Consider the following 15,961-nt stretch of genomic DNA (forward strand, 5'->3'; position numbering starts at 1 on the left):
CATTAAAGAAGTGGACCACACAACTTATCTCTTAATATAACTCTCCTTAATATTCGTGCCGAAAAGAAACGAACTATTAATATTGAGACGGAGGGAGTATATAATATACAAAAAAGTTATTAAAAGATAATATATTAACGAATGGTATTTATGCCAATAGAACTGATAGCTAAGTGTTTGGGGGAAACCCAACAGGTGCCCTTTACTGCTTATTTTTTTTTTTTTGTTTTCATTTATATTTATATTTTTCTTTTCAAATTTATATCTCTTAATAATCATGTAACACTTAATTAGAATAAAGCATTCAGAAGATGATTGTTACGAAGGAATAGAATGATGGTGGATGAAATGAAAGTAGGCATAGAATGAAAATGAGAAATTAATGACAAATCTTGATCTCTATGCAGCTATGCTTGGTATGCACAAGGAATACCAAAATAATGAAATTGTAATTTTTTTTGTTTTATTTCATTCTTATGATTGGTAGCTAAAAATAAAGTTTAGGATTAGAATAAAATTATTTTATTTTACTAATTTACCTTTTACATCACTTTAAATGTATAAAAGTTATAATTATATTAAGTAGATAAATATTTTATTGATGATGTGTTTCACGAAGAATATTTGCAAAAAATTAAATTAAAATTGTAATTTTGTGGATGAAATATATAGTTCTATAGGATATACATTTTTTCCTTAAAAAAAAAAAATTGTTGTCGATAGATAGATTTAAGTATTTGTAATTCTATTTTTTTTTCTTTAACTTTATATAAGTTAAACGTTTAAATTAATTATTACTACTTAATTATGTTTAGACTAAATATTATTAATGAATCCATAAAATTTAGCATAAATTTCACATAGTATTATTTTCAAAGTGGATTTTGAAAATACCCTATTTTTTTTAGTAAAATTAAAAATTACCTACTAAGATAAAAACTTAAAAAATACCCACACTTACCATTTTACCCCTTCAAACACTACCCTTTGTAAAATTTTCCGCATTTCACAACCAAGTGGAATTCACAACCAGAATTTTTTAGTTGTGAATTCATAACTAGTCGAATGCACAACCAGAATTTATTTTGGTTGTGAATTCAAGTTTTAAAGTTTGAATTCACAACTAAAAACATTAGATGTGAATTCACAACTAGCAATAGAGTTGGTTGTGAATTCAAGATTTAAAACTCGAATTCACAACTAACACTAGCAATTCAGCCGTGAATTCATCAAACTGGTTGTGAATTCGAGAATTCACAACCAAAACAACTAGTTGTGAATTTGACTTTTAAAACTCGAATTCAGAACCAGGATTTATTTTGGCTGTGAATTCAAGTAGTCGTAAATTTGAATTTTAATGTTTGAATTCACAACTAAAACAACTAGTTGTGAATTCAAATTTTAAAATTTGAATTCACAAACAACACTAACGATTCAGTTGTGAATTCATCGAGCAGGATGTGAATTCATAAATCTGGTTGTGAATTCAAGTTTTATTGATTGTGAATTCACAAACCAACGCTGGTAATTCAATTGTGAATTCATATTGATGAGTTCATTTTCGGTGGGTTGTTTTGAGGAGAGTTTACCTGTTGTGTGTTGAGCGAAAGTTGAGAGCAATCGATGAGAGAAGTAAAAACTGTTGTATTAGGAATCACATAAGTTACATTATGGTACAATGGTTCTATTTATAGAGACGTACAGAGGGGTATAATGGTAAAGTTGGGATCGCAGCCCTGACCTACACTAAGTGAGAAAAGACCCTAAGAATGCTCAAAGACAGTCCTGCCTCATGCTCTTCCTTCCTCGTAGTAGATGTTACTCTTCGGCTCAGCCGCTGTCAGCCCTGCCAGTTTGATTTCAGCCCATCCCCAACCGCAGCACTGCACTCGGCTAGCGTAGAATTATTATGGTCACGTTTTACAAGTTTTATTGTGCGGTCAACTCGCAGAACCCCAGAATTGACTTATTCCGATCATTCCAAGGTCAGCGCTGAATCTTCCATGCTGGGATAATGCATATTTTTACTCCTCATCAGCTACTCCCCCCAGTCGGGTTAAACTGGGTCTTCTTCGAGTTTAATCGACGTCCTCTTTTATTCGGGTATTCACCGAGTCAGCGTTGTCCTTATTGCGGCATTGAGTCGTCAGCGTTGCCCGTTTAAATACATTAAATGCGTGCCAGTCCCACTTCTGTCACATCACTACCTTTTCGCCCAGAAACACGCCCTGAAACACGCCCTTTCGGTTTTGCTTGACGTTTCGACTTCGCCATGTGTAATTATACTCAAGGAATAAAATGAACATTTTCAGTGACACATTCATTTATTTCTTCCAGATATCTCAGACTCTGTATAAGTCATACATGGAAAATATTCCCCTTTTCAAAGGTTGCTCCCAAGTCCCAAGAATTCATCAATCAAATTGTAAGTTCGTCATTTGATCATCAAGTAATTTTAATTGTATTTTTGGGTCTTGTAGATCGATGAATGGCTTGATTATGCATCATTCTTTGCTTCTAGATCTGAGTTTGAGGAAGCATGCAGCTTTGGTGATGAGTATCTACTGCTGAATACGTTTCTCGCTAGCTATAGCTTATCAATTGCAGATGTTGCAGTTTCGACTAGTCTTGCTGGTAAAAGTTCATGCATTTCTGTTATTGAATTTCTTTATATTGATGATTCTTGTTTTGGTCTTTGAAATTTTGTTCTTACAAACATTTCCTGAAAGTGATTGCACATGTTTTACGGTATGTGAACACTAATTATTATACACTAATTATAATTATGAGTGATTAGAATTAGTTTCGTGAATCTCTTTATTTTATGGTCTATTTATTTTATATTTTAGATTAGTTTTATGGTCTATTGGTTCAATGTTTTGTTCCGATTTCGATATCCAAAAGTTATTCTATTCAATAGATATGTATCTGCTCTTAACATATTTTCAATCTATCACATTAGCTAACATATTTTCCTTGGTAAATTTTCTGGTGCCATGTTGTTGCATCTTGGACATGGGATGCCCAAGATGAAATCTGTGGAATTTGTTGGATGATTTTTGATGGCTGTTGCCCTAATTATAAACTCCCAGGAGATGATTGTCCCTTAAGTAAGTTACATATTTATTTTATTTTTTGAGTATTCGCAACGTGAGATTGACGAGGTTCGTGAGGATTGGGTCTCTTGTGTGATCAATGAGGTTTGTCAAATTCATAAAGTTTATATCTAACTATTATAATGTCCAAATAATGCATATAACTCTTCAAACTACTTTGCTTTGTAGATTGACTTGTGAAAGGCAATATTGGTTCATGAAGAGATTCGTCGGTTTTGGATATGAGGTTCCAACGGTTGCTACTTCAAATTACTTTACTTTTTTTAGTTTTGGATATGAGGTTCCAACGGTTGCTACTTCAAATTACTTTACTTTTTTAGTTTGTATTAGCTTAGGGTGGATTCAAACACTGACCCAAACCTGTAGTATATTTTATTATAATATGGATGTAAGATTCTTAATGTTGGATGATTAATGTATGGATGTGTTTTTGAGAATTTAAATTATGTGTTGAAATATTATATTATACAATTTATTGGATTTAAAATTTAAAATAGGGAATTCAAAAAAAAAAAATGAAATTCGAAAATAATAGATGACGGTGAAAAACTGTCATCTAAAACATAAAAAACGTCATCTATTTACAACTTAGATGACGCTTATTACTTGTCATCTATTGTATGGATACATGACGGTTAAAAAGCGTCATGTATAGTAGTTATAGATGACAGTGATAAAGCGTCATCTATCAAAACATGAAGTGTCATATATTTATCATATACTAACACTTTTGTCATTTACACGCTCATAGATGACGCTTCTTAAGTGTCATCTATACTATAAAAGCGTCATGTATGAGTATATAGATGACGCTTCTTAAGCGTCATCTTATCGAGAAACATAGATGACATGTCTATTCTTGACACTTGTGGATGCGCATAGATGACGCTTTTTAAGCGTTATCTATGAGCGTTTTTCTAGTAGTGCTTCCTCCACCCTTCCTAGTGGAGGTTTCTAATTATTTCCGCATCCCTTTATTCCAATTAGCCCCGTCAGCGCTGCAACGAGGCTTTTTTCTTCCATATCGTGGTGGGGTACCACGGCTGCGGTGACACGGCGCAACTCTTCTGTCAAACCCAAATTCTTAAAAAGACCAACACCCATTACAGCTTCTCCACTCACAAAAAATTCAAAACCACCTTCCTTAGAAAGTTGCCTACTGATAAAATTTTTATCAATAAATACTGCTTTGTCAACACTGACAAAGGAACCTGGATTTCCTTTGTCGGGGTGCGGGACGTGAAATGGCATCCCGAACGCCACTCTTGAATTCTTGCTTCTCTTCCCCCTCCTTCCTCTAAGGATTTAGATATCCTTAATAAATTAAATACCTTCAGTCGATTCCTCCCTGCCAAGCGTCTTGTGGAGAACGACTCAGCGCTGGCGGCCACCGGGTTGTTTTCTCGCTATCCCCAATCCCGCATAGGTAAAGAGGGGGATTCCTCTCTCACCATTGTCAGCACTTCCCTATTTTACAATATATCTTGTTTTTCTTATGGACATGTTTCTGATGTTTTAGGGATGGATTGGATGGCACTATGCGAGGACCTACTTCCTCTTCCAGAAGTGGCTGGAGACGAGGGCTCCAGCAGCCCTCGAGGCAGAGCTGCCGACCTTGACGCTGTGCCCGCCAGCTCTCTCGTCGTGTCTGCGGTTGACACCTCCCGAAGTGTCAGCCAATCCCAAGAGCAAATGGGGGCCTCAGCAGAGCCCCAATACGTGCATATCCCTCTGGATGGTGAGGACTCTTCCGCTGTACCCGTGACCGTCCATCTCTTACAGCCTAGCTCTCCCCTAGTTCGGACTGCGCTAAAGCCTATTTCAACAGTCCATACCGGGCTGCAGGATGAAAATGATTATGAGAAAGCGAGCGGGGAGGTCCACGTTTATGACGTGCCTCCCGTCTCTACTGTAAGGCCGGCAGCCCAACCTCCCAAGTGCAAACGAGCTCCTTCCAAGGCTGAGGAGCTGGCAAAAAGGCAAAGGGAGGCACGAGAGGGCAAGGGGCCTGCCAGCTCTCCCACCGGCCCTACTAAGGAGATCACCATCACTCTCCATCCCGTCAGTCATCTGTCGGGATGGGATTTTTATGACCAGATGCTAGCTCGAATTCATCCGGACAACAAGGCTTACGCCTTAGCTATCCCCAATGAAGAATTGGTCGAGACTCTTGGGCGGCTCTACATGACCGTAAGTCCCGTCTGTCTTTTGTTTATTTTTCCGCTCTCTCTATTTTTTCCTTGAGTTTTATTACTTGAACCTTTCTCTCTTTTCTCAGGAGGAAGTCCATAGAGCGGAGGCTATACGCTGAATTCGCTGCCTCGGCAAAATTGAGAGGCACCTGACTGCGGCCATGGCTGCCCGAGATCAAAAGCAAAAAGAGGCTGCTGAGGCCGAGGCTAGAGACAGCGCTGCTGAAGAGGAGCTGGCTCATTTGAAAGCTCGGCTGGCAGAGGTAGAAGTGGAGAAGGACTTACTGTAGTCAGGGCTGCTAGAGCAGAAACGGGAAAACCATGAGCTTTGGTACAGGTTCAAGAACCGCTACTCCCAGGAGTATGAAGAATCCAAACGCAGATGGAGGGAGGCGCGCGTCCGCGCCCACTAGGAGGGATATATCTTCGGGGCCCGGGATCAAATGCTCGAATTCTTCCTATCCCTCAAGGCCACCAATTCCTGAAAACACTGTTCGAGGGGACACTGGAGGCTTTCGCGAATACCCCCGAGCTTCTGAGCTACTTTGCCCCAGGGCTGGCCTATATGGTCACTGAGATAGGGAGGAAAGGAGCAGAACTGGCGGGCGCCACCTCTGAAACAGTGGCTACCTTGGACCTCTGAGCCCTGCTGAGGTCTATGAATAGGGAGGCTCTACAGGCGAAGCTGGTGTAACACCCCGTATTTTGAGAAGCTATTTGTACCCTAGCTCGAACTTAAATTAAGTTTTTAAATAGTAGCTAGAGTATTTATGCGCATGGGCGAATAATTGAGATAAGAATTTTTGAGAATTTAATAAGAGGCGATATTATTTTCTCGAGTCTTAGAAATTCTTTTATTGAGAAACCTATCTTCGCCCTATATTTTTATTGAAATGTCTATGTGATATAAATATTTTACTTAGTAGAATATTCACATATGATTTATTGATGCATTGTTATTATGATATTGGTAATATCATAATTGAGATAAATTTTCCTCACACGTGAATAGATATATTTTCTTGGGATATATTCCTACACACAAAATAAGAGATATAATTATTCATATATATATATATATATATATATATCTCGATCTATCTCTCTTTTTCTCTCTCTCTCTCTCGGTGTAATACCCGGACTTTTGATGACGTGTTTAATTGCTTGAGTTTGAGTAATTAAGGTTTAGATCCCTTGTTTAATTACTTTGTATAGAGATGAGGAGTTATACAAAGTTTTCTTGTTATATTTTAATTGTTGTGATGTTCTTTTAATGATGATGTGAGAATGATGTGGGATTTTATATCCGTAATTGAGTTAGAGTATTCAAAAAATTTGAGATAATTATTTGATTGAGAACGGTGTACTCGGAAGTGAGATCTGAGTCCGTTAAGACGTTTTTGAAGTTTTTGATTATTTGACGATGAATAGTAAAATACTGCTATTTCATCTTTTTGTCGACTTTCAAAATCTTACGTGCACGTCGTCGAGAAATATTCTTAGTTTTTCGATACGAGTCCAACGACGAAAGTTTTTATTTTTGGACGATGAGTGAATAGTGAATCAGAATTTCTCGATAAACGAACCGAGCTCGTTTATCAGAATTTCGAGAACGAGCTTGAGTATTCTATATTTATATAGAATTACGAGTGTAATGAAGGTGAGTAGAGGTTGAGAGGGCGAGTAACGAAGAGTACGGGTAGTTAGTCGTTAAAACGAGACGAGACGAGACGAAACGAGATATTTAACGACTAAATATCTAGGCCTACCCTACCATGACCACCCCCCCCAACCGCCCAAGGCCCATGCCTTATATAAAGGTGGCTGTAGCAGCCACCCTTTCTCTCACACTCACGCACAAAACACACTTTCACACACCAAGAACTGCATTAAAGCTTGTTCGAGCTTTTGAGCTCCGATTTGAGCACCGAGACGAACGCCGATCATCTTTTCGATCACATATCTAAGTAGGTAACATCTCTCCTTACGTTTTGATGGTTTTCTTTTCGATTTTCGTCGGCGTAGAAAAACGTCGATTCTCAACTTTATTTTGAAACAACGTCGGATCGTCGTGAAATTTTAGTATGTTGTTCTTGGGTAGATGTTGAGCATGTTTAATGAAGGAGTTAAGGTTGGTTCGAACCATAGCTATGTAACCCAGGAGGGCAGCCAGCTATGTTCGTCGTCATAGCTCGTCCTTCGATTTTTATTTAATCGTTGTGACTTGATATATGTGTTTAGGAGCATGCTAGGATGATTATATGTTTAAATTGTATTTTTCCAAGCATGATAAGTTGTAGGTTTGATCGAGCATGGCTGAATGTGTCGTGAGTTTTGAGCTTTTCTTGAGCTAGGTTAATGTGTTGTCGAGTTCTTGGCTGCCAAAGTTTGAAGTTCTTGGCAACCAATTTCCGTGAGGTTGAAGATGATGCATGTTAAGGGTTTTGGTGTGTTATTGAGTTCTAAGATGGAGGTTGAGCATGTTAGAGTTAGTTTGATGTTTGGAATAATGGTAGGAAATGTGTAGGATGTTGCATGAGTTTTGCAGAGCATAAGTGAGTTTGAACTTTGTGAGTCAGCTTTGGAAAGTCAGCTCTGGCTGCCAAAGTCAGCTCTGATAAGTTAGCTCTGGAAAGTCAGCTCTGGAAAGTCAGCTCTGGCGAGTTAGCTCTGGAAGTCAGTTCTGGCTGACCAAAGTCAACTCTGGCGAGTTAGCTCTGGAAGTCAGCTCTGGCTGACCAAAGTCAGCTCTGGCGAGTTAGCTCTGGAAGTCAGCTCTGGCTGACCAAAGTCAGCTCTGGCGAGTTAGCTCTGGAAGTCAGCTCTGGCTAGTTAGCGCTGGCTGTTCAGTCAGCTCTGGCAAGTCAGCTCTGGCTGTTGAGTCAGCTCTGGAGGTCAGCTCTGGCTGGCGAGTCAGCTCTGGCTGTTGAGTTGGCTCTGGAGGTCAGCTCTGGCTGGCGAGTCAGCTCTGGCTGTTGAGTCAGCTCTGGAGGTTAGCTCTGGCTGGCGAGTCAGCTCTGCCGAGTCAGCTCTGTAGAGTGAGTTTCAGCCCTACCGAGTTAGCTCTGCCGTGAGGTCAGCTCTGGCTGCCAAGTCAGCGCTGGCAGGGCAGTTGAGTTAAGGTGTTAAGTTTTACTTTTCCTATGTGAGTTTAATTAGTGAGTTTTCTGTTATGATGATCTTTCTTCTCATCGATTCTTCATAACAATGAAGGTCTGTTTGGGAAGTGACGACTTGAGAGGGAGAGAGTGACGTTACCTGTTTGCAGAGACGCAACGAGGTGGACTTTTCTACGCTAAAATTAAGATGTTTATGCGTTTGATGTATTGATGTATGATGTATTATGTATGATGCATGATGTATGATGTTTGATGTATTGATGTATGATGTATGATGTATGATGTATGATTAAAATGGATATTAAATGCATTGATGTTTTATTTTCCTTTCAAAGCTTGAATTGAAAATATTTTTGAAGTTATTGCATTGCCAAATATTTGATGTTTTGGTATGTTATCTATCTGTATGAGAAATGATATCGGTTCTACGCAAGGTAGAATTAGTGTACACAGTGGTCGTGAGTCATCTTTCAGGTTGGCCGATCACAGTGCTGCAGAGAGAGGCCTCCCTCTCAGTACATGAGTTAATAGATACGATACTTACTTGATGAGAAAAGTCTGCGCAGACAACTTTGCGAAAAGAAAATGAGTTTAGCGAACATAAGGCCTTTTAGATAAATCCCTTATGTTTTGCATATGAAATGACAATGACAATATGTATGATGTTATATGCATGAGATGTTTGGCATGTGTTCACTGAGTACTTTTGTACTCAGCCCTGCATATCTTTTTCAAAAATGTGCAGGTTGAGCCGGTGTGATGATGGTGCTGCATTGAGTGGAGTTACAGGGTTGTTAATAAATATGTAACCTATCTAGAATATGTCTTTATACATATGTCTAGCTACTTTTCCACTGCAGAATACTTTTAGTATTGATATGTCGTACTTTAAGTTTAAGACGATGGTTTCTGTTGATGTATTAACTTGATTAACACTTTAATTAAGTTTTATGTCTTCTTTCAGTAATGCTTTCAATTGAGTATTAATGAGTAAAAATGATGAGTTTTATTAAGATGAGTAAGTTTTATGGTTATAAATGACGCCCCTTTTCTTCCCCTTCTTCTTTAACCCCATCCCTAGTCGTGGATCACTCGGCCTAACTATCCCTAGTTAGGGCGGGCTGCGACAGAGTGGTATCAGAGCTTTGGCTTGTAGGTTAAAGCTCTGAATTAGAAGTCTTGAGTTGAGTCTAGAATGAGTCACTAGGCCAATATTTATTAACAACCGTGAGCTCAGCGCACCATAACACCAAGCTCAACGAGGTATGTAAAAGTTCAAAGTTTAATTGTCATTAAATTTTGAAGAGCATGATGTTGAGATTATATGATGAGTTATGATGTGATGTATTTTAGATGAAGGAATCTAATGTCATTATTAAGAGAGATTTTCTACTAAGTAGAAGGATGAAATGAGAACTGAGAGCTAAAGCTTGAGAGAATTAGCAACTGCTTTAAGTACTTGTTTGTATGAGATATGAATTTGAGCATAATAGCATGATTAATGATGAGTTATTAGCATGCTGCAATGAGATTTTGTACGATATGTTTGAGATGTTTTGTGACGCAAGTATTTGCGCACGCAACTTGAATGGTACTTGAAAAAGTATCATGAGCCATAGTCTTTGGAGATGGCTTTGAGAGAGAATTGTTTGAGTTGTCTTACTGAGTCACGATGATTTAGATTAAGTGATCTAATATCATTGTTTAAAGAGGTTACCTACTAAGTAAAGATAGGACGAGATGAGAATTTAGATGTTTTGAGCTTGAGTTTTAAGAGAACAGTACTACTTAGTATGAGTTTGCTTAAGTTATGTTTTGATTATCCCTATTACTTAAGCCAAGTAGAGTTAGTTCCTAGAGTCACCTTTAAGTTCTCCTTATAGGTTGGCCAGGACTGTTGGCACTGCACGAAAGTGGACTGCTGTGAGATCGAACTCAGGGAAGATCGGATACGAGGATGAGGCGTATAGTATGTGGTACAGAGATACCCTAGCAGATTTTCAACCACACGTTCATAGACTATGAAAGGGAGTAAACCTTATAGTTGTTACTAGACTGGATGGCATCGTGCACCTAGTCCCGGTGCTACCAATCGAGTGGTAGGATTGACCAAGGAAGAAAGCCTCTCAATATGATGGGACGTGTCGCCTTGAGTACTGGACCCACAGGAGATGGGATTTGTTACAGATACCCAGATTTTCTGTGCGATCTACTGCCCGGATGCCTGTTTTCTACCAGGGACTCCAGAAGAGTGTAGTAAATAGCGAGTCGATCCTTCAGTATCGGTTACCAAAGATGATAAAATGATAAACGATAAGGATGAGGAGAAGTAGCCGATGAAGGCTAGAGTAGATGAGGATGAGAAGGAGCCGATGTAGGCTAGAGTTGATGAGGATGAGAAGTAGCCGAGGAGGGCTAGAGTTAATGAGGATGAGAAGAGAAGTCGATGTAGACTAGAGCTAAGGATGATCTTGAGAGTATGAGCGGTACACCCTCGTTTTTGATTAGTTTCAATTACTTTGCAATGTATATAACTTACTTAGGAGATACTGGTACTTGAGCTTTTCACATGCTGATAGATAAGCATGTGAATATAGTACCCTACTAATATTAGATAGATGGATGTTCCTAGTGTGCTAAAGCAGCAACTAGGGGAGTTAACAGGTAGCAATTACCGTAGGAGGTCCAGACCGAGACATAGTACTATTCATGGTGTTAGCTTAGAAAGGACATCACGATAGATACTATGGTTTTCGTAGGGTTTATATGACCCCTTTATGTAAGTCCTCAAAAGAAAGAGGCATTCTACTGATGGACATATTTAGTGGACCAGAGTGGTCTTTATGTTAGCAATTCGTGAGTGCTTATTGCTTCATAGATGAATGTTGAGGTGACCGTGAGGGTTTCCTTAGAGTTGAGTGAGTGAGTTGAACTTGAGTTTCGAGGACGCTTAGAGTGATGGTTGAGTTGAGGGTTTCAAAGACCCAAAGACGAAGCTTTTAGCTTGCTGTTGCATACATAAGTTTTCTTATGTATAGTATGTTGAGGGTCTCAAGGACCCAGAATTTTCAAGTTCGGGATAGTAATTCCCGTGTGACTGGGGAGTGATTATGTTGGACCTGGCCAGTCCGCGTGATCCAAATCTCAGTAGACGTGTTTTGGGTTTATAAACGCATTTCAACTTTCAGTTGAAAAAGTCAGATGAGTTCTTACTCTAGGTCATTTTGTTCGACCTGGTAGTTACTTCATTCTACCCACTGGTCATTCATTCGAGTCTCTTGAGCAAATTTGTTTGCAACAATTTGTTTTGATGTCATTCTAGGGTTGAACTCTTACAACTTTTGAGTTGTCCTAGTAGTTTCTTTTGATGTATAAGACTAGTGAGAGACACGTCAAAAGACTCTGACACCCGAGCAACTGGTAAACTACACTTGAGAACATTTCAAGGCTACTCAGAAGTATGTACCGAGGAGTACCGTAAGCAGCGAGAGGCTGAATATCGAAGTTGGATGTAAGGAAAGAAATCAGTTGTAGAGTATAACCGAGAATTCTGTGAGCTATTACGTTTCGCTCATCAGAAGATGGATACTGACGAGAAGATGTTTGAGTTTTATGTGCCGATTTAAGGCAAGACTTTAAAGTAGTATTGGCAAGATAGAGTGCATTGTCATACACCGAGGCCTTAAATCGAGCCTTGGATATGGAGTTGGCTATACAGCCAAAGAAAGTACTTCAGTCACCCACACTGCCGTTGACTCAGATAAAAACACCTAGAGGACAACAGACTGTACCTCCAGGACGTAATGGAAAGAGAAAGTGGGAGGACAAAGCACATGGCAACAAAAGCCGTGGCAAGGACAAGTCCATCAACAACAGGGTAAACAACAATATCCTGGACAGTCATCAGGACAATAGAGGACGTCGCCGTGCGCCAAGTGCAACAAGATGCACTTGGGCGTTTGCAAAGCTGGAAATAATAGTTGCGACAACTGTGGACAAGCTGGTCACTACTCGTCACACTACCCGGGTAAACAACAAGAAATGGTAGGAGGGAAGCCTAATCAGAATTCGGCTCAACCCGTGAGCACCATCATGGGATATCCCCAACCGCCCCAATAGCAGCGTCAACCGCAATGTCCACAGAAACAGCAGCAGCAGCAACAACAACTTCCACAGCCGCCACAGCATCAGAGAGCCTTTGCGCTAAATCAAAAGCAGCCCGAGAGAAAAATCAGGGAAACCTGAGAGGTAGGGGCAAGTTATAGGATGTACCAGTCAGGATTCTGTTTGATACAGGAGCCTCACATTATTTAATTGTTTGAAGTAGATACCTTCAAACTCGAGCCAAAACGAGCTAGTCCCGAGTTGAGAGTAATCACTCCTGTAGGAAGAACTACTACAGTTTCTCACGTAATTTCTAACTTGGAGCTTGAGTTAGGATCACCAGAGATGAGAATAAGAACCTTGCACTTAATGCCTATGTGGAACGTAGACATTAATCTAGGGATGGACTGGTTAGCAGAGAACTTTGCCCCGAGTGATTGTAAGAAGATACAGATAACTTTCCAACCACCTGGAAAGGAACATACATGTTTTTCACGGCATTAATAGAAAGAAGAGAGTTCCAATCTTTCGGCACTTCAAGCGTCGAAGTTGGTAGAGAAGAAAGGAGCACAAGCTTACCTAGTTTACTTGAATGATGAAGGAGAATCAAGTAAAAACTTAGAGGATGTAGTAGTGGTAAGGGAATATAGAGATGTACTTCCCGAGACCTTACCAGGATTTGCCACCAACATGACAGTTGGAGGTTACTATCGATCTAGAACCTGGATCAGCACCAGTGTCGATGGTACCCTACAGAATGGCACCTAAGGAGCTACAAGAGCTGAAAATTCAGCTACAAGAACTGCTTGAGCTAGGTTTTATCCGACCTAGTGTATCCCCGTGGGGAGCACCAGTCCGTTTTGTCAAAAAGAAGGATGGCACGTTGAGAATGTGCATAGGTTATCGAGAGCTGAATAAATTGACACTCAAGAACAAATGTCCTTTACCAAGGATAAATGACTTGTTTGATCAATTAAGAGAAGCGAGCATTTTCTAGAAGGTTGACTCGAGATCAGATTACCACCAGCTGAAATTTTAACAGAAGGATATACCTAAGACAGCTTTTCAAATGAGGTATGAGCACTATGAGTTCATAGTTATACCATTAGGTTTGACAAAGGCACCAGTAGTTTTCATGGATCACCTGAATCAAGTGTTCCATCAATAACTGGAGAAATTTGTCCTAGTTTTCATAGATGATATTCTCATCTATTCGAAGAATGAGCAAGAGCACCAACAACATGTGAGAGTAGTGTTGGAAACGCTTAGAGCTGAGAAGCTTTTCGCCAAATTCACCAAGGGTGAATTTTGGTTGAACGAAGTAACGTTCCTAGAACATATTGCTTCATCCAAAGGGATTAAGGTTGACCCCGCCAAGGTACAAGCTGTACATGAGTGGAGATCACCAACTACGCCTAACGAGATTCGCAGCTTCTTAGGCTTAACAGGTTACTATCGGAGGTTTATTAAAGAATTTTCCACGATAGCAAGACCGATGACCCAATTACTTAGAAAAGAAGCTAAGTACAATTGGAAAGAGGAGTGTGAACGAAGTAACATTCCTAGGACATGTGTTTTTTGTAGGAGTTTTGACCTAGTCAAGACTTGAGATTTGAAGCTGCAAATAAGGTATTAAGGGGAAGAGTTTCAGTTGCTAAAAAGGAGGAAGTGGAGATAAAGAGAGAGAAAAGAGAGGAGCTTGTTGGCAGCTCCTAAAATCAAGGGAGAAGTGGACTAAATCCAACAACTATCAAACGGCCACTTCATCCATGATCAAAGCCACGACTTCAAGCCTTGGGAAGCAAGATTGAGATGCCTATATATACCAAGGAGAAGTCTCAGTTCAGATCACGAAGTTTGAAGATCAAAATCGAGTCATTTGAGTGATCTGTGTACGAATGCTGTTTAGAGTGTTAGGATAACATTGTTTATAGCATACACTGATTTCGTCGGATTTCGGAGTATAGCTCTTGAATCCAGTTTCTGTTTGTTAGTGAGAGTGTCTAGAGTTTAATACCTAGTTCATTGTAAAGGTATTGAACGTGAGTGTTCATTCTCCATTTAGTCATTTTGCCATAAGGCGTCTTCAAGTTATAATTTATAACTTGAAGAATTTTTCCAGCTCTTTGTGTCTTCCATTTTTATTTCCGCTGCAATTTTTCTCTGTGTGCACTGGTGTGTTGCCCTAACACAGTGCCTAATATCAAAGTATGATGGAAGCAACACTTTCAGTTACTATGACTGAACAAATGCTGTCCTTTTCTGAGCTATGCTTGCACGAAACAAATGATGGGAACCTCTGCATTCTTCCCGAATCTGGGCTCAAGTGTTGTTCCGGAGGCAGGGTTGGAAATTCTAAGGCTTTCTCGCCCATTACAGGCTTTACCAGAGAGCGCCAGGGCTGAACATTCGACAGGGCTGATCAAGAGTACTGTGATTATCCCCCCAGCGGGAACCAGAACAACTAGAACTGAAAATATACCAAACACTCACTGTGTGGGACCCCAGTTTTCGGGGGATATGGAAGGAATTGAGGATTTGGAGGATACCTCCAGCCAGACCAGACCAATCAGCAATCGCCGTGGCAAGGAGGCAGAGCTGGAAAAGGGGGCAGAACTGGCTGAATCAGCCCTGCTGTAGAAAAGGGTCTCGATCATGCAGAAACACATTCAGGATCTAGAGGAAGTTATTGCGGACAAAACAATGGAGAAGGGGAAAAGTAAAGTTACTGGGCACAAGAAGAGTCAACAGGCAGCGTCTCCTCGTTCTAAGGGCAGAAGCTCTCTAAACAAACACTCTCGCTGGAGAGAAGATGAGTAGCTATGACACTCGGGATGAAGAGAGCAAGTGCAAGAACGTTACTCAACAATCTCCACATGAGGGAGGCGGTGAGAGCCGATATCATTCTTTCCATGACGGAGGGAGGGCTATAATTAGTGGCAGCTCTTTTTCCAAAGACATCCTAGAAGATCCAAGGCCTCGCTGGAGGTGCCCAAGGCTGAGTCACAAATCAAAGGCTATGCCTTCGCGAAAGGGTTGAGACCTAGTGCCTTTTTTGATAATTTAAAAATAAGGCAGCCAAGGGATTTTGAGCATATCTTGGACCGTCTCTCGGGCTATATTCAGTTGGAAGAAGCCAGAGCTGCCCGAAAGGCAGAGCAAGAAAGTAATAAGCCCAAAAGGGCTGAATAAGCAGAGAACTATTTTCAAGGGCGAGCACCCTATAGAGGTCTGCCCCCAAGAGTGATGCAGAGGGAAGCACAGCCCACCTACCAATCTTCGTACTAAGCTCCAGCCCCCAGAGCTGAACAAGGGGCAAGGGTAGTTAGTAGTGTGAATAGATTGATTGATCAAACACCATTGAATAGGTCTCGGGAGGAGATTTTCCATCTAATCAAGAACAAGCGTTTTTTCAGAGCTCCAAGGGACT

The sequence above is a fragment of the Salvia miltiorrhiza genome, chromosome 8, assembly GCF_028751815.1.
Source record: "Salvia miltiorrhiza cultivar Shanhuang (shh) chromosome 8, IMPLAD_Smil_shh, whole genome shotgun sequence".
NCBI classification, from domain to species: Eukaryota; Viridiplantae; Streptophyta; class Magnoliopsida; order Lamiales; family Lamiaceae; genus Salvia; species Salvia miltiorrhiza.